At 37.8% G+C, this 26,545-nt stretch overlaps 12 non-coding genes across 12 annotated transcripts; 2 read left to right on the top strand and 10 right to left on the bottom strand.

Annotated features, from left to right (window-relative positions):
- Positions 1-3,089: 3,089 nt before the first annotated feature.
- Positions 3,090-3,162, bottom strand: trnag-ccc (transfer RNA glycine (anticodon CCC)). Its single transcript has one exon. It is a non-coding gene; the product is annotated as a tRNA-Gly (tRNA).
- A 4,395-nt stretch (positions 3,163-7,557) lies between these two features.
- Positions 7,558-7,630, bottom strand: trnav-cac (transfer RNA valine (anticodon CAC)). The gene has a single exon. It is a non-coding gene; the product is annotated as a tRNA-Val (tRNA).
- Positions 7,631-8,184: 554 nt separating this feature from the next.
- Positions 8,185-8,257, top strand: trnav-aac (transfer RNA valine (anticodon AAC)). Its single transcript has one exon. It is a non-coding gene; the product is annotated as a tRNA-Val (tRNA).
- A 928-nt stretch (positions 8,258-9,185) lies between these two features.
- On the top strand, positions 9,186-9,258 carry trnav-aac (transfer RNA valine (anticodon AAC)). The gene has a single exon. It is a non-coding gene; the product is annotated as a tRNA-Val (tRNA).
- A 2,974-nt stretch (positions 9,259-12,232) lies between these two features.
- On the bottom strand, positions 12,233-12,305 carry trnav-aac (transfer RNA valine (anticodon AAC)). The gene has a single exon. It is a non-coding gene; the product is annotated as a tRNA-Val (tRNA).
- Positions 12,306-16,662: 4,357 nt separating this feature from the next.
- Positions 16,663-16,735, bottom strand: trnav-cac (transfer RNA valine (anticodon CAC)). The gene has a single exon. It is a non-coding gene; the product is annotated as a tRNA-Val (tRNA).
- A 141-nt stretch (positions 16,736-16,876) lies between these two features.
- On the bottom strand, positions 16,877-16,949 carry trnag-acc (transfer RNA glycine (anticodon ACC)). The gene has a single exon. It is a non-coding gene; the product is annotated as a tRNA-Gly (tRNA).
- Positions 16,950-17,449: 500 nt separating this feature from the next.
- trnag-ccc (transfer RNA glycine (anticodon CCC)) lies at positions 17,450-17,522 on the bottom strand. Its single transcript has one exon. It is a non-coding gene; the product is annotated as a tRNA-Gly (tRNA).
- A 141-nt stretch (positions 17,523-17,663) lies between these two features.
- Positions 17,664-17,736, bottom strand: trnav-aac (transfer RNA valine (anticodon AAC)). Its single transcript has one exon. It is a non-coding gene; the product is annotated as a tRNA-Val (tRNA).
- Positions 17,737-18,664: 928 nt separating this feature from the next.
- Positions 18,665-18,737, bottom strand: trnav-aac (transfer RNA valine (anticodon AAC)). The gene has a single exon. It is a non-coding gene; the product is annotated as a tRNA-Val (tRNA).
- Positions 18,738-21,514: 2,777 nt separating this feature from the next.
- trnav-aac (transfer RNA valine (anticodon AAC)) lies at positions 21,515-21,587 on the bottom strand. The gene has a single exon. It is a non-coding gene; the product is annotated as a tRNA-Val (tRNA).
- Positions 21,588-22,515: 928 nt separating this feature from the next.
- Positions 22,516-22,588, bottom strand: trnav-aac (transfer RNA valine (anticodon AAC)). Its single transcript has one exon. It is a non-coding gene; the product is annotated as a tRNA-Val (tRNA).
- Between the last annotated feature and the right edge of the window lie 3,957 nt (positions 22,589-26,545).

The following is a 26,545-nucleotide window of genomic DNA, read 5'->3' as shown; positions in this document are numbered from 1 at the left end:
ATTTTACTGATATTCACTGCATGTCTTTGAATTTCCAAAATAAGGCATTTATGAAAGCAACTATTCACTGTTATAAATACAGTTCTTACTGAATGTGTCAAAGAGCACTGTTTCCACCCGGGGACCTTTCGCGTGTGAAGCGAATGTGATAACCACTACACTACAGAAACTGCTGCATGTGGTTTTTGCAAGGACTAAACCAAATTTTACTGATATTCACATCATTTATTTGAATTTCCAAAATAAGGCATTTATGAAAGCAACTATTCACTGTTATAAATACAGTTCTTACTGAATGTGTCAAAGAGCACTGTTTCCACCAAGTTTCGAACCGGGGACCTTTCGCATGTAAAGCGAATGTGATAACCAATACACTACAGAAACTACTGCATGTGGTTTTTGCAAGGACTAAACCAAATTTTACTGATATTCACTGCATGTCTTTGAATTTCCAAAATAAGGCATTTATGAAAGCAACTATTCTCTGTTATAAATACAGTTCTTACTGAATGTGTCAAAGAGCACTGTTTCCACCCGGTTTCGAAACGGGGATCTTTCGCGTGTTAAGCGAACGTGATAACCACTACACTACAGAAACTGCTGCTTGTGATTTTCGCAAGGACTAAACCAAATTTTACTGATATTCACTGCATGAATTTGAATTTCCAAAATAAGGCATTTATGAAAGAATGCACTGTTTCCACCCGGTTTCGAACCGGGGACCTTTCGCGTGTAAAGCAAACGTAATAACCACTACACTACAGAAACTGCCGCATGTGATTTTTGCAAGGACTAAACCAAATTTTATTGCTATTCACTGCATGTATTTGAATTTCCAAAATATTATTATTCTCTGTTATAAATACAGTTCTTACTGAATGTGTCAAAGAGCACTGTTTCCACCCGGTTTCGAACCGGGGACCTTTAGCGTGTGAAGCAAATGTGATAACCACTACACTACAGAAACTGCTGCATGTGGTTTTTGCAAGGACTAAACCAAATTTTACTGATATTGACTGCATGTATTTGAATTTCCAAAATAAGGCATTTATGAAAGCAACTATTCACTGTTATAAATACAGTTCTTACTGAATATGTCAAAGAGCAGTGTTTCCACCCAGTTTCGAACCGGGGACCTTTCGCATGTAAAGCGAATGTGATAACCAATACACTACAGAAACTACTGCATGTGGTTTTTGCAAGGACTAAACCAAATTTTACTGATATTCACTGCATGTATTTGAATTTCCAAAATATTATTATCTGTTATAAATACAGTTCTTACTGAATGTGTCAAAGAGCACTGTTTCCACCCGGTTTCTAACCGGGGACCTTTCGCGTGTGAAGCGAATGTGATAACCACTACACTACAGAAACTGCTTCATGTGGTTTTTGCAAGGACTAAACCAAATTTTACTGATATTCACTGCATGTCTTTGAATTTCCAAAATAAGGCATTTATGAAAGCAAGTATTCACTGTTATAAATACAGTTCTTACTGAATGTGTCAAAGAGCATTGTTTCCACACGGTTTCGAACCGGGGACCTTTCGCGTGTAAAGCGAACGTGATAACCACTACACTACAGAAACTGCCGCATGTGATTTTTGCAAGGACTAAACCAAATTTTACTGATATTCACATCATTTATTTGAATTTCCAAAATAAGGCATTTATGAAAGCAACTATTCACTGTTATAAATACAGTTCTTACTGAATGTGTCAAAGGGCACTGTTTCCACCCAGGTTTCGAACCGGGGACCTTTCGCGTGTGAAGCGAATGTGATGATCACTACATTACAGAAATCGCTGCATGTGGTTTTTGCAAGGACTAAACCAAATTTTACTGATATTCACTGCATGTATTTGAATTTCCAATATAAGGCATTTAGGAAAGAAAGCACTTTTACCACCCGGTTTCAAACCAGGGACCTTTCGCGTGTTAAGCGAACGTGATAACCACTACACTACAGAAACTGCCGCATGTGATTTTTGCAAGGACTAAACCAAATTTTACTGATATTCACATCATTTATTTGAATTTCCAAAATAAGGCATTTATGAAAGCAACTATTCACTGTTATAAATACAGTTCTTACTGAATGTGTCAAAGAGCACTGTTTCCACCCGGTTTCGAACCGGGGACCTTTCGCGTGTGAAGCAAATGTGATAACCACTACACTACAGAAACTGCTTCGTGTGGTTTTTGCAAGGACTAAACCAAATTTTACTGATATTCACTGCATGTATTTGAATTTCCAAAATATTATTATCTGTTATAAATACAGTTCTTACTGAATGTGTCAAAGAGCACTGTTTCCACCCGGTTTCGAACCGGGGACCTTTCGCGTGTGAAGCGAATGTGATAACCACTACACTACAGAAACTGCCGCATGTGATTTTTGCAAGGACTAAACCAAATTTTACTGCTATTCACTGCATGTATTTGAATTTCCAAAATATTATTATCTGTTATAAATACAGTTCTTACTGAATGTGTCAAAGAGCACTGTTTCCACCCGGTTTCGAACCGGGGACCTTTCGCGTGTGAAGCGAATGTGATAACCACTACACTACAGAAACTGCGTCATGTGGTTTTTGCAAGGACTAAACCAAATTTTACTGATATTCACTGCATGTATTTGAATTTCCAAAATAAGGCATTTATGAAAGAAAGCACTTTTTCCACCCGGTTTCAAACCAGGTACCTTTCGCGTGTTAAGCGAACGTGGAAACCACTACACTACAGAAACTGCTGCATGTGATTTTTGCAAGGACTAAACCAAATTTTACTGATATTCACATCATTTATTTGAATTTCCAAAATAAGGCATTTATGAAAGCAACTATTCACTGTTATAAATTCAGTTCTTACTGAATGTGTCAAAGAGCACTGTTTCCACCCGGTTTCAAACCGGGGACCTTTCGCGTGTAAAGCGAACGTGATAACCACTACACTACAGAAACTGCCGCATGTGATTTTTGCAAGGACTAAACCAAATTTTACTGCTATTCACTGCATGTATTTGAATTTCCAAAATATTATTATCTGTTATAAATACAGTTCTTACTGAATGTGTCAAAGAGCACTGTTTCCACCCGGTTTCAAACCGGGGACCTTTCGCGTGGGAAGCAAATGTGATAACCACTACACTACAGAAACTGCTTCATGTGATTTTTGCAAGGACTAAACCAAATTTTACTGATATTCACTGCATGTATTTGAATTTCCAAAATAAGGCATTTATGAAAGAATGCACTGTTTCCACCCTATTTCGAACCAGGGACCTTTCGCGTGTTAAGCGAACGTGATAACCACTACACTACAGAAACTGCTGCATGTGGTTTTTGCAAGGCCTAAACCAAATTTTACTGATATTCACTGCATGTCTTTGAATTTCCAAAATAAGGCATTTATGAAAGCAACTATTCACTGTTATAAATACAGTTCTTACTGAATGTGTCAAAGAGCACTGTTTCCACCCGGTTTCGAACCGGGGACCTTTCGCGTGTGAAGCGAATGTGATAACCACTACACTACAGAAACTGCTGCATGCGGTTTTTGCAAGTACTAAACCAAATTTTACTGATATTCACATCATTTATTTGAATTTCCAAAATAAGGCATTTATGAAAGAATGCACTGTTTCCAACCGGTTTCGAACCGGGGACCTTTCGCATGTTAAGCGAACGTGATAACCACTACACTACAGAAACTGCTGCATGTGATTTTTGCAAGGACTAAACCAAATTTTACTGATATTCACTGCATGTCTTTGAATTTCCAAAATAAGGCATTTATGAAAGCAACTATTCACTGTTATAAATACAGTTCTTACTGAATGTGTCAAAGAGCACTGTTTCCACCCGGTTTCGAACCGGGGACCTTTCGCGTGTGAAGCGAATGTGATAACCACTACATTACAGAAATCGCTGCATGTGGTTTTTGCAAGGTATTTGAATTTCCAAAATAAGGCATTTATGAAAGAAAGCACGTTTTCCACCCGGTTTCAAACCAGGGACCTTTTGCGTGTTAAGCGAACGTGATAACCACTTCACTACAGAAACTGCTGCATGTGATTTTTGCAAGGACTAAACCAAATTTTACTGATATTCACTGCATGTCTTTGAATTTCCAAAATACGGCATTTATGAAAGCATCTATTCACTGTTATAAATACAGTTCTTACTGAATGTGTCAATGAGCACTGTTTCCACCCTGTTTTGAACCGAGGACCTTTCGCGTGTGAAGCAAATGTGATAACCACTACACTACAGAAACTGCTGCATGTAGTTTTTGCAAGGTCTAAACCAAATTTTACTGATATTCACTGCATGTCTTTGAGTTTCCAAAATAAGGCATTTATGAAAGCAACTATTCACTGTTATAAATACAGTTCTTACTGAATGTGTCAAAGAGCACTGTTTCCACCCGTTTTTGAACCGGGGACCTTTCGCGTGTTAAGCGAACGTGATAACCACTACACTACAGAAACTGCTGCATGTGGTTTTTGCAAGGACTAAACCAAATTTTACTGATATTCACATCATTTATTTGAATTTCCAAAATAAGGCATTTATGAAAGCAACTATTCACTGTTATAAATACAGTTCTTACTGAATGTGTCAAAGAGCACTGTTTCCACCCGGTTTCGAACCGGGGACCTTTTGCGTGTGAAGCGAATGTGATAACCACTACACTATAGAAACTGCTGCATGTGGTTTTTGCAAGGACTAAACCAAATTTTACTGATATTCACTGCATGTATTTGAATTTCCAAAATAAGGTATTTATGAAAGAATGCACTGTTTCCACCCTATTTCAAACCGGGGACCTTTCGCGTGTTAAGCGAACGTGATAACCACTACACTATAGAAACTGCCGCATGTGATTTTTGCAAGGACTGAACCAAATTTTACTGATATTCACTGCATGTCTTTGAATTTCCAAAATAAGGCATTTATGAAAGCAACTATTCACTGTTATAAATACAGTTCTTACTGAATGTGTCAAAGAGCACTGTTTCCACGCGGTTTCAAACCGGGGACCTTTCGCGTGTGAAGCAAATGTGATAACCACTACACTACAGAAACTGCTGCATGTGGTTTTTGCAAGGACTAAACCAAATTTTACTGATATTCACTGCATGTATTTGAATTTCCAAAATATTATTATCTGTTATAAATACAGTTCTTACTGAATGTGTCAAAGAGCACTGTTTCCACCCGGTTTCAAACCGGGGACCTTTCGCGTGTGAAGCAAATGTGATAACCACTACACTACAGAAACTGCTTCATGTGATTTTTGCAAGGACTAAACCAAATTTTACTGATATTCACTGCATGTATTTGAATTTCCAAAATAAGGCATTTATGAAAGAATGCACTGTTTCCACCCTATTTCGAACCGGGGACCTTTCGCGTGTTAAGCGAACGTGATAACCACTACACTACAGAAACTGCTGCATGTGGTTTTTGCAAGGTCTAAACCAAATTTTACTGATATTCACTGCATGTCTTTGAATTTCCAAAATAAGGCATTTATGAAAGCAACTATTCACTGTTATAAATACAGTTCTTACTGAATGTGTCAAAGAGCACTGTTTCCACCCGGTTTCGAACCGGGGACCTTTCGCGTGTGAAGCGAATGTGATAACCACTACACTACAGAAACTGCTGCATGCGGTTTTTGCAAGTACTAAACCAAATTTTACTGATATTCACATCATTTATTTGAATTTCCAAAATAAGGCATTTATGAAAGAATGCACTGTTTCCAACCGGTTTCGAACCGGGGACCTTTCGCATGTTAAGCGAACGTGATAACCACTACACTACAGAAACTGCTGCATGTAATTTTTGCAAGGACTAAACCAAATTTTACTGATATTCACTGCATGTCTTTGAATTTCCAAAATAAGGCATTTATGAAAGCAACTATTCACTGTTATAAATACAGTTCTTACTGAATGTGTCAAAGAGCACTGTTTCCACCCGGTTTCGAACCGGGGACCTTTCGTGTGTAAAGCGAACGTGATAACCACTACACTACAGAAACTGCCGCATGTGATTTTTGCAAGTACTAAACCAAATTTTACTGCTATTCACTGCATGTATTTGAATTTCCAAAATATTATTATCTGTTATAAATACAGTTCTTACTGAATGTGTCAAAGAGCACTGTTTCCACCCGGTTTCGAACCGGGGACCTTTCGCGTGTGAAGCGAATGTGATAACCACTACATTACAGAAATCGCTGCATGTGGTTTTTGCAAGGTATTTGAATTTCCAAAATAAGGCATTTATGAAAGAAAGCACGTTTTCCACCCGGTTTCAAACCAGGGACCTTTTGCGTGTTAAGCGAACGTGATAACCACTTCACTACAGAAACTGCTGCATGTGATTTTTGCAAGGACTAAACCAAATTTTACTGATATTCACTGCATGTCTTTGAATTTCCAAAATACGGCATTTATGAAAGCATCTATTCACTGTTATAAATACAGTTCTTACTGAATGTGTCAATGAGCACTGTTTCCACCCTGTTTTGAACCGAGGACCTTTCGCGTGTGAAGCAAATGTGATAACCACTACACTACAGAAACTGCTGCATGTATTTTTTGCAAGGTCTAAACAAAATTTTACTGATATTCACTGCATGTCTTTGAGTTTCCAAAATAAGGCATTTATGAAAGCAACTATTCACTGTTATAAATACAGTTCTTACTGAATGTGTCAAAGAGCACTGTTTCCACCCGTTTTTGAACCGGGGACCTTTCGCGTGTGAAGCGAATGTGATAACCACTACACTACAGAAACTGCTGCATGTGGTTTTTGCAAGGACTAAACCAAATTTTACTGATATTCACATCATTTATTTGAATTTCCAAAATAAGGCATTTATGAAAGCAACTATTCACTGTTATAAATACAGTTCTTACTGAATGTGTCAAAGAGCACTGTTTCCACCCGGTTTCGAACCGGGGACCTTTTGCGTGTGAAGCGAATGTGATAACCACTACACTATAGAAACTGCTGCATGTGGTTTTTGCAAGGACTAAACCAAATTTTACTGATATTCACTGCATGTATTTGAATTTCCAAAATAAGGTATTTATGAAAGAATGCACTGTTTCCACCCTATTTCAAACCGGGGACCTTTCGCGTGTTAAGCGAACGTGATAACCACTATACTACAGAAACTGCCGCATGTGATTTTTGCAAGGACTGAACCAAATTTTACTGATATTCACTGCATGTCTTTGAATTTCCAAAATAAGGCATTTATGAAAGCAACTATTCACTGTTATAAATACAGTTCTTACTGAATGTGTCAAAGAGCACTGTTTCCACGCGGTTTCAAACCGGGGACCTTTCGCGTGTGAAGCAAATGTGATAACCACTACACTACAGAAACTGCTGCATGTGGTTTTTGCAAGGACTAAACCAAATTTTACTGATATTCACATCATTTATTTGAATTTCCAAAATAAGGCATTTATGAAAGCAACTATTTACTGTTATAAATACAGTTCTTACTGAATGTGTCAAAGAGCACTGTTTCCACCCGGTTTCGAACCGGGGACCTTTCGCTTGTGAAGCGAATGTGATAACCACTACACTACAGAAACTACTGCATGTGATTTTTGCAAGGACTAAACCAAATTTTACTGATATTCACATCATTTATTTGAATTTCCAAAATAAGGCATTTATGAAAGCAACTATTTACTGTTATAAAAACAGTTCTTACTGAATGTGTCAAAGAGCACTGTTTCCACCCGGTTTCGAACCGGGGACCTTTCGCCTGTGAAGCGAATGTGATAACCACTACACTACTGAAACTGCTGCATGTTGTTTTTGCAAGGACTAAACCAAATTTTACTGATATTCACTGCATGTATTTGAATTTCCAAAATAAGGCATTTATGAAAGAATGCACTGTTTCCACCCGGTTTCGAACCGGGGAATATCAGTAAAATTTGGTTTAGTCCTTGCAAAAATCACATGCAGCAGTTTCTGTAGTGTAGTGGTTATCACGTTCGCTTAACACGCGAAAGGTCCCTGGTTTGAAACCGGGTGGAAAAAGTGCTTTCTTTCATAAATGCCTTATTTTGGAAATTCAAATACATGCAGTGAATATCAGTAAAATTTGGTTTAGTCCTTGCAAAAACCACATGAAGCAGTTTCTGTAGTGTAGTGGTTATCACGTTCGCTTAACACGCGAAAGGTCCCCGGTTCGAAACCGGGTGGAAACAGTGCTCTTTCACACATTCAGTAAAAACTGTATTTATAACAGTAAATAGTTGCTTTCATAAATGCCTTATTTTGGAAATTCAAATAAATGATGTGAATATCAGTAAAATTTGGTTTAGTCCTTGCAAAAATCACATGCAGTAGTTTCTGTAGTGTAGTGGTTATCACATTCGCTTCACACGCGAAAGGTCCCCGGTTTGAAACCGGGTGGAAACAGTACTCTTTGACACATTCAGTAAGAACTGTATTTATAACAGTGAATAGTTGCTTTCATAATTGCCTTATTTTGGAAATTCAAAGACATGCAGTGAATATCAGTAAAATTTGGTTTAGTCCTTGCAAAAATCACATGCAGCAGTTTCTGTAGTGTAGTGGTTATCACGTTCGCTTAACACGCGAAAGGTCCCGGTTTCGAAACCGGGTGGAAACAGTGCATTCTTTCGTAAATGCCTTATTTTGGAAATTCAAATACATGCAGTGAATACCAGTAAAATTTGGTTTAGTCCTTGCAAAAATCACATGCAGCAGTTTCTGTAGTGTAGTGGTTATCACGTTCGCTTAACACGCGAAAGGTCCCCGCTTCGAAAACGGGTGGAAACAGTGCTCTTTGACACATTCAGTAAGAACTGTATTTATAACAGTGAATAGTTGCTTTCATAAATGCCTTATTTTGGAAATTCAAAGACATGCAGTGAATATCAGTGAAATTTGGTTTAGTCCTTGCAAAAATCACATGCAGCAGTTTCTGTAGTGTAGTGGTTATCACGTTTGCTTCACACGCGAAAGGTCCCCGGTTCGAAACCGGGTGGAAACAGTGCTCTTTGACACATTCAGCAAGAACTGTATTTATAACAGTAAATAGTTGCTTTCATAAATGCCGTATTTTGGAAATTCAAATAAATGATGTGAATATCAGTAAAACATGCAGCAGTTTCTGTAGTGTAGTGGTTATCACGTTCGCTTAACACGCGAAAGGTCCCCGGTTCGAAACCGGGTGGAAACAGTGCTCTTTGACACATTCAGTAAGAACTTTATTTATAACAGTAAATAGTTGCTTTCATAAATGCCTAATTTTGGAAATTCAAATAAATGATGTGAATATCAGTAAAATTTGGTTTAGTCCTTGCAAAAATCACATGCAGTAGTTTCTGTAGTGTAGTGGTTATCACGTTCGCTTCACAGGCGAAAGGTCCCCGGTTCGAAACCGGGTGGAAACAGTGCTCTTTGACACATTCAGTAAGAACTGTATTTATAACAGTAAATAGTTGCTTTCATAAATGCCTTATTTTGGAAATTCAAATAAATGATGTGAATATCAGTAAAATTTGGTTTAGTCCTTGCAAAAACCACATGCAGCAGTTTCTGTAGTGTAGTGGTTATCACATTCGCTTCACACGCGAAAGGTCCCCGGTTCGAAACCGGATGGAAACAGTGCTCTTTGACACATTCAGTAAGAACTGTATTTATAACAGTGAATAGTTGCTTTCATAAATGCCTTATTTTGGAAATTCAAAGACATGCAGTGAATATCAGTAAAATTTGGTTTAGTCCTTGCAAAAACCACATGAAGCAGTTTCTGTAGTGTAGTGGTTATCACGTTCGCTTAACTTCTTGCAACTATAGGGGGTGCTGTTCCGCATTAGCATATTTGGGTCTCCAAATTAAACTGCCTCGTGCTAAATTCTTGATCGTACAATATGCATATTATTGTTATTATTGGATAGAAAACACCTTCTAGTTTCTATAGAAGTTGGAATTTTGTCTCTGAGTGGTACAGAACAATATCTACAGCACTTTTCATGACAGGGGTCAGATTTCAGAATTTTTTACCCCTGATCTGGAGTCTGTTTTTAAGGCGACAGTGAATGCTATGAAGAAACCGACACTGCCTACGTCTTCCTCTGGGTGTCTGTACGTCATCACGTTTTGAATGGAGTCTATTGCACAATCCCAGCCCATATAAAACCACAAAACGTGGGACTACCTTTCTCTCTCTCGCGCGCCACAAGCAAGATGGGCATCGGACCTGCCTCATTCCAAATCGTTGTTTAACTAGTTAGATTTCTCCGGTCATGTTTTCAGTCGTTATAGTTGTTAAAAACATCATAATGTAGTTAATTTGAACCGTTTTATAGCAATTTATATCCGTTTAGTGCGATTTTGAGGAATTTCTTTGTCGTGCCCTTTTTAGCTTTGGAAACGTTTCGGGGTGTCGGTCGTTGGTGGTGGACATTTCGAAGGACAGAGGACATCTATCGACCAAAAGACGTTTATAACATAGAAAGGATACATTGCCCAAGAATCTGATGGAAGAACAGCTCAAAGTAACCAATATTTAATATGATAAATCGTTGTTCTGTCGAAATATTTTAAACGCATATTTCGCCATTTTGTTTGTTATCGCGTCACTTGGCGAACCCTGTATTGAAAAGTAAGGATAATTTTAAAAATGTAAGTCAGCGGTTGCATTAAGAACTAATTTGTCTTTCGATTCCTGTCAACCCTGTATTTTTTTGTCAAGTATATGATTAGCTTTCAATTAAACTAGATCACTCTGATAGATGACGTCAGACATATTGAGGCTTGATTTCCTAGTATTTTTATTGTGTAACCACGGTTTTGTATGGCTAAATATGCACCTTTTCGAACAAACTGTATATGTATGTTGTAAAATGATGTTACAGGAGTGTCATCTGAAGAATTCTGAGAAGGTTAGTGAAAAAATTAATATATTTTGGCGGTGATTACGTTATAGCGCTCTTTGGCTGGAATCGATGCTCTGGTAACGTTTGCACATGTGGTATGCTAACTTATCGATTTATTGTGTTTTCGCTGAAAAACGCTTAGAAAATCTGAAATATGATCTGAAATCACAAGAACTGGGTCTTTCCATTGCTATGCTTTGTCTATTTTTATGAAATGTTTTATGATGAGTAAATTGGTCATACACGTTGCTCTATCTAGTAATTCTAGTCGATTTGTGATGGTCGGTGCAATTGTAAACTGTGATTTCTACCTGAAATATGCACTTTTTTTCTAACAACACCTATCCTATACCATAAATATGTTATCAGACTGTCATCTGAAGAGGTTTTTTATAGGTTATTGGCTATCAATATCTTAGTTTAGCCGAATTGGTGATAGCACCTGAAGGAGTAAGAAACTGATGGAGTTAGAAAAGTGGTGTATTTTGCTAACGTGTTTAGCTAATAGATTTACATATTGTGTCTTCCCTGTAAAACATTTTAAAAATCTGAAATGGTGGCTTTATTCACAAGATCTGTATCTTTCATCTGGTGTCTTGGACTTGTGATTTAATGATATTTAGATGCTACTATCTACTTGTGAAGCTATGCTAGCTATGCTAATCAGTGTGTGGGGGGGGTGGGGGGTGATCCCGGACCCGGGGTAGAGGCTCGTGAAAGGTTAACACGCGAAAGGTCCCTGGTTCGAAACCGGGTGTTTACTGGTGTTTACTGTTTACTATTTTACTGGTATTCACTGCATGTATTTGAATTTCCAAAATAAGGCATTTACGAAAGAATGCACTGTTTCCACCCGGTTTCGAAACCGGGACCTTTCGCGTGTTAAGCGAACGTGATAACCACTACACTACAGAAACTGCTGCATGTGATTTTTGCAAGGACTAAACCAAATTTTACTGATATTCACTGCATGTCTTTGAATTTCCAAAATAAGGCAATTATGAAAGCAACTATTCACTGTTAGAAATACAGTTCTGACTGAATGTGGCAAAGAGTACTGTTTCCACCCGGTTTCAAACCGGGGACCTTTCGCGTGTGAAGCGAATGTGATAACCACTACACTACAGAAACTACTGCATGTGATTTTTGCAAGGACTAAACCAAATTTTACTGATATTCACATCATTTATTTGAATTTCCAAAATAAGGCATTTATGAAAGCAACTATTTACTGTTATAAATACAGTTTTTACTGAATGTGTGAAAGAGCACTGTTTCCACCCGGTTTCGAACCGGGGACCTTTCGCGTGTTAAGCGAACGTGATAACCACTACACTACAGAAACTGCTTCATGTGGTTTTTGCAAGGACTAAACCAAATTTTACTGATATTCACTGCATGTATTTGAATTTCCAAAATAAGGCATTTATGAAAGAAAGCACTTTTTCCACCCGGTTTCAAACCAGGGACCTTTCGCGTGTTAAGCGAACGTGATAACCACTACACTACAGAAACTGCTGCATGTGATTTTTGCAAGGACTAAACCAAATTTTACTGATATTCACATCATTTATTTGAATTTCCAAAATAAGGCATTTATGAAAGCAACTATTTACTGTTATAAATACAGTTCTTACTGAATGTGTCAAAGAGCACTGTTTCCACCCGGTTTCGAACCAGGGACCTTTCGCGTGTTAACCTTTCACGAGCCTCTACCCCGGGTCCGGGATCACCCCCCACCCCCCCCACACACTGATTAGCATAGCTAGCATAGCTTCACAAGTAGATAGTAGCATCTAAATATCATTAAATCACAAGTCCAAGACACCAGATGAAAGATACAGATCTTGTGAATAAAGCCACCATTTCAGATTTTTAAAATGTTTTACAGGGAAGACACAATATGTAAATCTATTAGCTAAACACGTTAGCAAAATACACCACTTTTCTAACTCCATCAGTTTCTTACTCCTTCAGGTGCTATCACCAATTCGGCTAAACTAAGATATTGATAGCCAATAACCTATAAAAAAACTCTTCAGATGACAGTCTGATAACATATTTATGGTATAGGATAGGTGTTGTTAGAAAAAAGTGCATATTTCAGGTAGAAATCACAGTTTACAATTGCACCGACCATCACAAATCGACTAGAATTACTAGATAGAGCAACGTGTATGACCAATTTACTCATCATAAAACATTTCATAAAAATAGACAAAGCATAGCAATGGAAAGACCCAGTTTTTGTGATTTCAGACCATATTTCAGATTTTCTAAGCGTTTTTCAGCGAAAACACAATAAATCGATAAGTTAGCATACCACATGTGCAAACGTTACCAGAGCATCGATTCCAGCCAAAGAGCGCTATAACGTAATCACCGCCAAAATATATTAATTTTTTCACTAACCTTCTCAGAATTCTTCAGATGACACTCCTGTAACATCATTTTACAACATACATATACAGTTTGTTCGAAAAGGTGCATATTTAGCCATACAAAACCGTGGTTACACAATAAAAATACTAGGAAATCAAGCCTCAATATGTCTGACGTCATCTATCAGAGTGATCTAGTTTAATTGAAAGCTAATCATATACTTGACAAAAAAATACAGGGTTGACAGGAATCGAAAGACAAATTAGTTCTTAATGCAACCGCTGACTTACATTTTTAAAATTATCCTTACTTTTCAATACAGGGTTCGCCAAGTGACGCGATAACAAACAAAATGGCGAAATATGCGTTTAAAATATTTCGACAGAACAACGATTTATCATATTAAATATTGGTTACTTTGAGCTGTTCTTCCATCAGATTCTTGGGCAATGTATCCTTTCTATGTTATAAACGTCTTTTGGTCGATAGATGTCCTCTGTCCTTCGAAATGTCCACCACCAACGACCGACACCCCGAAACGTTTCCAAAGCTAAAAAGGGCACGACAAAGAAATTCCTCAAAATCGCACTAAACGGATATAAATTGCTATAAAACGGTTCAAATTAACTACATTATGATGTTTTTAACAACTATAACGACTGAAAACATGACCGGAGAAATCTAACTAGTTAAACAACGATTTGGAATGAGGCAGGTCCGATGCCCATCTTGCTTGTGGCGCGCGGAGAGAGAGAAAGGTAGTCCCACGTTTTGTGGTTTTATATGGGCTGGGATTGTGCAATAGACTCCATTCAAAACGTGATGACGTACAGACACCCAGAGGAAGACGTAGGCAGTGTCGGTTTCTTCATAGCATTCACTGTCGCCTTAAAAACAGACTCCAGATCAGGGGTAAAAAATTCTGAAATCTGACCCCTGTCATGAAAAGTGCTGTAGATATTGTTCTGTACCACTCAGAGACAAAATTCCAACTTCTATAGAAACTAGAAGGTGTTTTCTATCCAATAATAACAATAATATGCATATTGTACGATCAAGAATTTAGCACGAGGCAGTTTAATTTGGAGACCCAAATATGCTAATGCGGAACAGCACCCCCTATAGTTGCAAGAAGTTAAGCGAACGTGATAACCACTACACTACAGAAACTGCTTCATGTGGTTTTTGCAAGGACTAAACCAAATTTTACTGATATTCACTGCATGTCTTTGAATTTCCAAAATAAGGCATTTATGAAAGCAACTATTCACTGTTATAAATACAGTTCTTACTGAATGTGTCAAAGAGCACTGTTTCCATCCGGTTTCGAACCGGGGACCTTTCGCGTGTGAAGCGAATGTGATAACCACTACACTACAGAAACTGCTGCATGTGGTTTTTGCAAGGACTAAACCAAATTTTACTGATATTCACATCATTTATTTGAATTTCCAAAATAAGGCATTTATGAAAGCAACTATTTACTGTTATAAATACAGTTCTTGCTGAATGTGTCAAAGAGCACTGTTTCCACCCGGTTTCGAACCGGGGACCTTTCGCGTGTGAAGCAAACGTGATAACCACTACACTACAGAAACTGCTGCATGTGATTTTTGCAAGGACTAAACCAAATTTTACTGATATTCACTGCATGTCTTTGAATTTCCAAAATAAGGCATTTATGAAAGCAACTATTCACTGTTATAAATACAGTTCTTACTGAATGTGTCAAAGAGCACTGTTTCCACCCGTTTTCGAAGCGGGGACCTTTCGCGTGTTAAGCGAACGTGATAACCACTACACTACAGAAACTGCTGCATGTGATTTTTGCAAGGACTAAACCAAATTTTACTGGTATTCACTGCATGTATTTGAATTTCCAAAATAAGGCATTTACGAAAGAATGCACTGTTTCCACCCGGTTTCGAACCCGGGACCTTTCGCGTGTTAAGCGAACGTGATAACCACTACACTACAGAAACTGCTGCATGTGATTTTTGCAAGGACTAAACCAAATTTTACTGATATTCACTGCATGTCTTTGAATTTCCAAAATAAGGCAATTATGAAAGCAACTATTCACTGTTATAAATACAGTTCTTACTGAATGTGTCAAAGAGCACTGTTTCCACCCGGTTTCAAACCGGGGACCTTTCGCGTGTGAAGCGAATGTGATAACCACTACACTACAGAAACTACTGCATGTGATTTTTGCAAGGACTAAACCAAATTTTACTGATATTCACATAATTTATTTGAATTTCCAAAATAAGGCATTTATGAAAGCAACTATTTACTGTTATAAATACAGTTCTTAATGAATGTGTCAAAGTGCACTGTTTCCACCCGGTTTCGAACCGCGGACCTTTCGCATGTTAAGCGAACTTGATAACCACTACACTACAGAAACTGCTGCATGTTTTACTGATATTCACATCATTTATTTGAATTTCCAAAATAAGGCATTTATGAAAGCAACTATTCACTGTTATAAATACAGTTCTTACTGAATGTGTCAAAGAGCACTGTTTCCACCCGGTTTCGAACCGGGGACCTTTCGCGTGTAAAGCGAACGTGATAACCACAACCCTACAGAAACTGCCGCATGTGATTTTTGCAAGTACTAAACCAAATTTTACTGCTATTCACTGCATGTATTTGAATTTCCAAAATATTATTATCTGTTATAAATACAGTTCTTACTGAATGTGTCAAAGAGCACTGTTCCCACCCGGTTTCGAACCGGGGACCTTTCGCGTGTGAAGCGAATGTGATAACCACTACACTACAGAAACTACTGCATGTGATTTTTGCAAGGACTAAACCAAATTTTACTGATATTCACATCATTTATTTGAATTTCCAAAATAAGGCATTTATGAAAGCAACTATTTACTGTTATAAATACAGTTCTTACTGAATGTGTCAAAGAGCACTGTTTCCACCCGGTTTCGAACCGGGGACCTTTCACGTGTTAAGCGAACGTGATAACCACTACACTACAGAAACTGCTTCATGTGGTTTTTGCAAGGACTAAACCAAATTTTACTGATATTCACTGCATGTATTTGAATTTCCAAAATAAGGCATTTATGAAAGAAAGCACTTTTTCCACCCGGTTTCAAACCAGGGACCTTTCGCGTGTTAAGCGAACGTGATAACCACTACACTACAGAAACTGCTGCATGTGTTTTTTGCAAGGACTAAACCAAATTTTACTGATATTCACTGCATGTCTTTGAATTTCCAAAATAAGGCATTTATGAAAGCAACTATTCACTGTTATAAATACAGTTCTTACTGAATGTGTCAAAGAGCACTGTTTCCACCCGGTTTCGAACCGGGGACCTTTCGCGTGTGAGGCGAACGTGATAACCACTACACTACAGAAACTACTGCATGTGATTTTTGCAAGGACTAAACCAAATTTTACTGATATTCACATCATTTATTTGAATTTCCAAAATAAGGCATTTATGAAAGCAACTATTTACTGTTATAAATACAGTTCTTACTGAATGTGTCAAAGAGCACTGTTTCCACCCGGTTTCGAACCGGGGACCTTTCGCGTGGTAAGCGAACGTGATAACCACTACACTACAGAAACTGCTGCATGTTTTACTGATATTCACATCATTTATTTGAATTTCCAAAATAAGGCATTTATGAAAGCAACTATTCACTGTTATAAATACAGTTCTTACTGAATGTGTCAAAGAGCACTGTTTCCACCCGGTTTCGAACCGGGGACCTTTCGCGTGTAAAGCGAACGTGATAACCACTACACTACAGAAACTGCCGCATGTGATTTTTGCAAGTACTAAACCAAATTTTACTGATATTCACTGCATGTATTTGAATTTCCAAAATAAGGCATTTATGAAAGAATGCACTGTTTCCACCCGGTTTCGAACCGGGGACCTTTCGCGTGTAAAGCGAACGTGATAACCACTACACTACAGAAACTGCTGCATGTGGTTTTTGCAAGGACTAAACCAAATTTTACTGATATTCACATCATTTATTTGAATTTCCAAAATAAGGCATTTATGAAAGCAACTATTTACTGTTATAAATACAGTTCTTACTGAATGTGTCAAAGAGCACTGTTTCCACCCGGTTTCGAACCGGGGACCTTTCGCTTGGGAAGCGAACGTGATAACCACTACACTACAGAAACTACTGCATGTGATTTTTGCAAGGACTAAACCAAATTTTACTGATATTCACATCATTTATTTGAATTTCCAAAATAAGGCATTTATGAAAGCAACTATTTACTGTTATAAATACAGTTCTTACTGAATGTGTCAAAGAGCACTGTTTCCACCCGGTTTCGAACCGGGGACCTTTCGCGTGTTAAGCGAACGTGATAACCACTACACTACAGAAACTGCTGCATGTTTTACTGATATTCACATCATTTATTTGAATTTCCAAAATACGGCATTTATGAAAGCAACTATTTACTGTTATAAATACAGTTCTTGCTGAATGTGTCAAAGAGCACTGTTTACACCCGGTTTCGAACCGGGGACCTTTCGCGTGTGAAGCAAACGTGATAACCACTACACTACAGAAACTGCTGCATGTGATTTTTGCAAGGACTAAACCAAATTTTACTGATATTCACTGCATGTCTTTGAATTTCCAAAATAAGGCATTTATGAAAGCAACTATTCACTGTTATAAATACAGTTCTTACTGAATGTGTCAAAGAGCACTGTTTCCACCCGTTTTCGAAGCGGGGACCTTTCGCGTGTGAAGCGAACGTGATAACCACTACACTACAGAAACTGCTGCATGTGATTTTTGCAAGGACTAAACCAAATTTTACTGGTATTCACTGCATGTATTTGAATTTCCAAAATAAGGCATTTACGAAAGAATGCACTGTTTCCACCCGGTTTCGAAACCGGGACCTTTCGCGTGTTAAGCGAACGTGATAACCACTACACTACAGAAACTGCTGCATGTGATTTTTGCAAGGACTAAACCAAATTTTACTGATATTCACTGCATGTCTTTGAATTTCCAAAATAAGGCAATTATGAAAGCAACTATTCACTGTTATAAATACAGTTCTTACTGAATGTGTCAAAGAGTACTGTTTCCACCCGGTTTCAAACCGGGGACCTTTCGCGTGTGAAGCGAATGTGATAACCACTACACTACAGAAACTACTGCATGTGATTTTTGCAAGGACTAAACCAAATTTTACTGATATTCACATCATTTATTTGAATTTCCAAAATAAGGCATTTATGAAAGCAACTATTTACTGTTATAAATACAGTTTTTACTGAATGTGTGAAAGAGCACTGTTTCCACCCGGTTTCGAACCGGGGACCTTTCGCGTGTTAAGCGAACGTGATAACCACTACACTACAGAAACTGCTTCATGTGGTTTTTGCAAGGACTAAACCAAATTTTACTGATATTCACTGCATGTATTTGAATTTCCAAAATAAGGCATTTATGAAAGAAAGCACTTTTTCCACCCGGTTTCAAACCAGGGACCTTTCGCGTGTTAAGCGAACGTGATAACCACTACACTACAGAAACTGCTGCATGTGATTTTTGCAAGGACTAAACCAAATTTTACTGATATTCACATCATTTATTTGAATTTCCAAAATAAGGCATTTATGAAAGCAACTATTTACTGTTATAAATACAGTTCTTACTGAATGTGTCAAAGAGCACTGTTTCCACCCGGTTTCGAACCAGGGACCTTTCGCGTGTTAACCTTTCACGAGCCTCTACCCCGGGTCCGGGATCACCCCCCACCCCCCCCACACACTGATTAGCATAGCTAGCATAGCTTCACAAGTAGATAGTAGCATCTAAATATCATTAAATCACAAGTCCAAGACACCAGATGAAAGATACAGATCTTGTGAATAAAGCCACCATTTCAGATTTTTAAAATGTTTTACAGGGAAGACACAATATGTAAATCTATTAGCTAAACACGTTAGCAAAATACACCACTTTTCTAACTCCATCAGTTTCTTACTCCTTCAGGTGCTATCACCAATTCGGCTAAACTAAGATATTGATAGCCAATAACCTATAAAAAACCTCTTCAGATGACAGTCTGATAACATATTTATGGTATAGGATAGGTGTTGTTAGAAAAAAAGTGCATATTTCAGGTAGAAATCACAGTTTACAATTGCACCGACCATCACAAATCGACTAGAATTACTAGATAGAGCAACGTGTATGACCAATTTACTCATCATAAAACATTTCATAAAAATAGACAAAGCATAGCAATGGAAAGACCCAGTTCTTGTGATTTCAGATCATATTTCAGATTTTCTAAGCGTTTTTCAGCGAAAACACAATAAATCGATAAGTTAGCATACCACATGTGCAAACGTTACCAGAGCATCGATTCCAGCCAAAGAGCGCTATAACGTAATCACCGCCAAAATATATTAATTTTTTCACTAACCTTCTCAGAATTCTTCAGATGACACTCCTGTAACATCATTTTACAACATACATATACAGTTTGTTCGAAAAGGTGCATATTTAGCCATACAAAACCGTGGTTACACAATAAAAATACTAGGAAATCAAGCCTCAATATGTCTGACGTCATCTATCAGAGTGATCTAGTTTAATTGAAAGCTAATCATATACTTGACAAAAAAATACAGGGTTGACAGGAATCGAAAGACAAATTAGTTCTTAATGCAACCGCTGACTTACATTTTTAAAATTATCCTTACTTTTCAATACAGGGTTCGCCAAGTGACGCGATAACAAACAAAATGGCGAAATATGCGTTTAAAATATTTCGACAGAACAACGATTTATCATATTAAATATTGGTTACTTTGAGCTGTTCTTCCATCAGATTCTTGGGCAATGTATCCTTTCTATGTTATAAACGTCTTTTGGTCGATAGATGTCCTCTGTCCTTCGAAATGTCCACCACCAACGACCGACACCCCGAAACGTTTCCAAAGCTAAAAAGGGCACGACAAAGAAATTCCTCAAAATCGCACTAAACGGATATAAATTGCTATAAAACGGTTCAAATTAACTACATTATGATGTTTTTAACAACTATAACGACTGAAAACATGACCGGAGAAATCTAACTAGTTAAACAACGATTTGGAATGAGGCAGGTCCGATGCCCATCTTGCTTGTGGCGCGCGGAGAGAGAGAAAGGTAGTCCCACGTTTTGTGGTTTTATATGGGCTGGGATTGTGCAATAGACTCCATTCAAAACGTGATGACGTACAGACACCCAGAGGAAGACGTAGGCAGTGTCGGTTTCTTCATAGCATTCACTGTCGCCTTAAAAACAGACTCCAGATCAGGGGTAAAAAATTCTGAAATCTGACCCCTGTCATGAAAAGTGCTGTAGATATTGTTCTGTACCACTCAGAGACAAAATTCCAACTTCTATAGAAACTAGAAGGTGTTTTCTATCCAATAATAACAATAATATGCATATTGTACGATCAAGAATTTAGCACGAGGCAGTTTAATTTGGAGACCCAAATATGCTAATGCGGAACAGCACCCCCTATAGTTGCAAGAAGTTAAGCGAACGTGATAACCACTACACTACAGAAACTGCTTCATGTGGTTTTTGCAAGGACTAAACCAAATTTTACTGATATTCACTGCATGTCTTTGAATTTCCAAAATAAGGCATTTATGAAAGCAACTATTCACTGTTATAAATACAGTTCTTACTGAATGTGTCAAAGAGCACTGTTTCCATCCGGTTTCGAACCGGGGACCTTTCGCGTGTGAAGCGAATGTGATAACCACTACACTACAGAAACTGCTGCATGTGGTTTTTGCAAGGACTAAACCAAATTTTACTGATATTCACATCATTTATTTGAATTTCCAAAATAAGGCATTTATGAAAGCAACTATTTACTGTTATAAATACAGTTCTTACTGAATGTGTCAAAGAGCACTGTTTCCACCCGGTTTCGAACCGGGGACCTTTCGCCTGTGAAGCGAACGTGATAACCACTACACTACAGAAACTACTGCATGTGATTTTTGCAAGGACTAAACCAAATTTTACTGATATTCACATCATTTATTTGAATTTCCAAAATTAGGCATTTATGAAAGCAACTATTTACTGTTATAAATAAAGTTCTTACTGAATGTGTCAAAGAGCACTGTTTCCACCCGGTTTCGAACCGGGGACCTTTCGCGTGTTAAGCGAACGTGATAACCACTACACTACAGAAACTGCTGCATGTTTTACTGATATTCACATCATTTATTTGAATTTCCAAAATACGGCATTTATGAAAGCAACTATTTACTGTTATAAATACAGTTCTTGCTGAATGTGTCAAAGAGCACTGTTCACACCCGGTTTCGAACCGGGGACCTTTCGCGTGTGAAGCAAACGTGATAACCACTACACTACAGAAACTGCTGCATGTGATTTTTGCAAGGACTAAACCAAATTTCACTGATATTCACTGCATGTCTTTGAATTTCCAAAATAAGGCATTTATGAAAGCAACTATTCACTGTTATAAATACAGTTCTTACTGAATGTGTCAAAGAGCACTGTTTCCACCCGTTTTCGAAGCGGGGACCTTTCGCGTGTGAAGCGAACGTGATAACCACTACACTACAGAAACTGCTGCATGTGATTTTTGCAAGGACTAAACCAAATTTTACTGGTATTCACTGCATGTATTTGAATTTCCAAAATAAGGCATTTACGAAAGAATGCACTGTTTCCACCCGGTTTCGAAACCGGGACCTTTCGCGTGTTAAGCGAACGTGATAACCACTACACTACAGAAACTGCTGCATGTGATTTTTGCAAGGACTAAACCAAATTTTACTGATATTCACTGCATGTCTTTGAATTTCCAAAATAAGGCAATTATGAAAGCAACTATTCACTGTTATAAATACAGTTCTTACTGAATGTGTCAAAGAGTACTGTTTCCACCCGGTTTCAAACCGGGGACCTTTCGCGTGTGAAGCGAATGTGATAACCACTACACTACAGAAACTACTGCATGTGATTTTTGCAAGGACTAAACCAAATTTTACTGATATTCACATCATTTATTTGAATTTCCAAAATAAGGCATTTATGAAAGCAACTATTTACTGTTATAAATACAGTTTTTACTGAATGTGTGAAAGAGCACTGTTTCCACCCGGTTTCGAACCGGGGACCTTTCGCGTGTTAAGCGAACGTGATAACCACTACACTACAGAAACTGCTTCATGTGGTTTTTGCAAGGACTAAACCAAATTTTACTGATATTCACTGCATGTATTTGAATTTCCAAAATAAGGCATTTATGAAAGAAAGCACTTTTTCCACCCGGTTTCAAACCAGGGACCTTTCGCGTGTTAAGCGAACGTGATAACCACTACACTACAGAAACTGCTGCATGTGATTTTTGCAAGGACTAAACCAAATTTTACTGATATTCACATCATTTATTTGAATTTCCAAAATAAGGCATTTATGAAAGCAACTATTTACTGTTATAAATACAGTTCTTACTGAATGTGTCAAAGAGCACTGTTTCCACCCGGTTTCGAACCAGGGACCTTTCGCGTGTTAACCTTTCACGAGCCTCTACCCCGGGTCCGGGATCACCCCCCACCCCCCCCACACACTGATTAGCATAGCTAGCATAGCTTCACAAGTAGATAGTAGCATCTAAATATCATTAAATCACAAGTCCAAGACACCAGATGAAAGATACAGATCTTGTGAATAAAGCCACCATTTCAGATTTTTAAAATGTTTTACAGGGAAGACACAATATGTAAATCTATTAGCTAAACACGTTAGCAAAATACACCACTTTTCTAACTCCATCAGTTTCTTACTCCTTCAGGTGCTATCACCAATTCGGCTAAACTAAGATATTGATAGCCAATAACCTATAAAAAAACTCTTCAGATGACAGTCTGATAACATATTTATGGTATAGGATAGGTGTTGTTAGAAAAAAGTGCATATTTCAGGTAGAAATCACAGTTTACAATTGCACCGACCATCACAAATCGACTAGAATTACTAGATAGAGCAACGTGTATGACCAATTTACTCATCATAAAACATTTCATAAAAATAGACAAAGCATAGCAATGGAAAGACCCAGTTTTTGTGATTTCAGACCATATTTCAGATTTTCTAAGCGTTTTTCAGCGAAAACACAATAAATCGATAAGTTAGCATACCACATGTGCAAACGTTACCAGAGCATCGATTCCAGCCAAAGAGCGCTATAACGTAATCACCGCCAAAATATATTAATTTTTTCACTAACCTTCTCAGAATTCTTCAGATGACACTCCTGTAACATCATTTTACAACATACATATACAGTTTGTTCGAAAAGGTGCATATTTAGCCATACAAAACCGTGGTTACACAATAAAAATACTAGGAAATCAAGCCTCAATATGTCTGACGTCATCTATCAGAGTGATCTAGTTTAATTGAAAGCTAATCATATACTTGACAAAAAAATACAGGGTTGACAGGAATCGAAAGACAAATTAGTTCTTAATGCAACCGCTGACTTACATTTTTAAAATTATCCTTACTTTTCAATACAGGGTTCGCCAAGTGACGCGATAACAAACAAAATGGCGAAATATGCGTTTAAAATATTTCGACAGAACAACGATTTATCATATTAAATATTGGTTACTTTGAGCTGTTCTTCCATCAGATTCTTGGGCAATGTATCCTTTCTATGTTATAAACGTCTTTTGGTCGATAGATGTCCTCTGTCCTTCGAAATGTCCACCACCAACGACCGACACCCCGAAACGTTTCCAAAGCTAAAAAGGGCACGACAAAGAAATTCCTCAAAATCGCACTAAACGGATATAAATTGCTATAAAACGGTTCAAATTAACTACATTATGATGTTTTTAACAACTATAACGACTGAAAACATGACCGGAGAAATCTAACTAGTTAAACAACGATTTGGAATGAGGCAGGTCCGATGCCCATCTTGCTTGTGGCGCGCGGAGAGAGAGAAAGGTAGTCCCACGTTTTGTGGTTTTATATGGGCTGGGATTGTGCAATAGACTCCATTCAAAACGTGATGACGTACAGACACCCAGAGGAAGACGTAGGCAGTGTCGGTTTCTTCATAGCATTCACTGTCGCCTTAAAAACAGACTCCAGATCAGGGGTAAAAAATTCTGAAATCTGACCCCTGTCATGAAAAGTGCTGTAGATATTGTTCTGTACCACTCAGAGACAAAATTCCAACTTCTATAGAAACTAGAAGGTGTTTTCTATCCAATAATAACAATAATATGCATATTGTACGATCAAGAATTTAGCACGAGGCAGTTTAATTTGGAGACCCAAATATGCTAATGCGGAACAGCACCCCCTATAGTTGCAAGAAGTTAAGCGAACGTGATAACCACTACACTACAGAAACTGCTTCATGTGGTTTTTGCAAGGACTAAACCAAATTTTACTGATATTCACTGCATGTCTTTGAATTTCCAAAATAAGGCATTTATGAAAGCAACTATTCACTGTTATAAATACAGTTCTTACTGAATGTGTCAAAGAGCACTGTTTCCATCCGGTTTCGAACCGGGGACCTTTCGCGTGTGAAGCGAATGTGATAACCACTACACTACAGAAACTGCTGCATGTGGTTTTTGCAAGGACTAAACCAAATTTTACTGATATTCACATCATTTATTTGAATTTCCAAAATAAGGCATTTATGAAAGCAACTATTTACTGTTATAAATACAGTTCTTGCTGAATGTGTCAAAGAGCACTGTTTCCACCCGGTTTCGAACCGGGGACCTTTCGCGTGTGAAGCAAACGTGATAACCACTACACTACAGAAACTGCTGCATGTGATTTTTGCAAGGACTAAACCAAATTTTACTGATATTCACTGCATGTCTTTGAATTTCCAAAATAAGGCATTTATGAAAGCAACTATTCACTGTTATAAATACAGTTCTTACTGAATGTGTCAAAGAGCACTGTTTCCACCCGTTTTCGAAGCGGGGACCTTTCGCGTGTTAAGCGAACGTGATAACCACTACACTACAGAAACTGCTGCATGTGATTTTTGCAAGGACTAAACCAAATTTTACTGGTATTCACTGCATGTATTTGAATTTCCAAAATAAGGCATTTACGAAAGAATGCACTGTTTCCACCCGGTTTCGAACCCGGGACCTTTCGCGTGTTAAGCGAACGTGATAACCACTACACTACAGAAACTGCTGCATGTGATTTTTGCAAGGACTAAACCAAATTTTACTGATATTCACTGCATGTCTTTGAATTTCCAAAATAAGGCAATTATGAAAGCAACTATTCACTGTTATAAATACAGTTCTTACTGAATGTGTCAAAGAGCACTGTTTCCACCCGGTTTCAAACCGGGGACCTTTCGCGTGTGAAGCGAATGTGATAACCACTACACTACAGAAACTACTGCATGTGATTTTTGCAAGGACTAAACCAAATTTTACTGATATTCACATAATTTATTTGAATTTCCAAAATAAGGCATTTATGAAAGCAACTATTTACTGTTATAAATACAGTTCTTAATGAATGTGTCAAAGAGCACTGTTTCCACCCGGTTTCGAACCGCGGACCTTTCGCATGTTAAGCGAACTTGATAACCACTACACTACAGAAACAGCTGCATGTTTTACTGATATTCACATCATTTATTTGAATTTCCAAAATAAGGCATTTATGAAAGCAACTATTCACTGTTATAAATACAGTTCTTACTGAATGTGTCAAAGAGCACTGTTTCCACCCGGTTTCGAACCGGGGACCTTTCGCGTGTAAAGCGAACGTGATAACCACAACCCTACAGAAACTGCCGCATGTGATTTTTGCAAGTACTAAACCAAATTTTACTGCTATTCACTGCATGTATTTGAATTTCCAAAATATTATTATCTGTTATAAATACAGTTCTTACTGAATGTGTCAAAGAGCACTGTTCCCACCCGGTTTCGAACCGGGGACCTTTCGCGTGTGAAGCGAATGTGATAACCACTACACTACAGAAACTACTGCATGTGATTTTTGCAAGGACTAAACCAAATTTTACTGATATTCACATCATTTATTTGAATTTCCAAAATAAGGCATTTATGAAAGCAACTATTTACTGTTATAAATACAGTTCTTACTGA

Source organism: Salvelinus alpinus, chromosome 3 (assembly GCF_045679555.1).
Source record: "Salvelinus alpinus chromosome 3, SLU_Salpinus.1, whole genome shotgun sequence".
NCBI classification, from domain to species: Eukaryota; Metazoa; Chordata; class Actinopteri; order Salmoniformes; family Salmonidae; genus Salvelinus; species Salvelinus alpinus.
The sequence above is the reverse complement of the archived record's forward strand: the minus strand, read 5'-3'. Positions and strand labels throughout refer to the sequence as shown.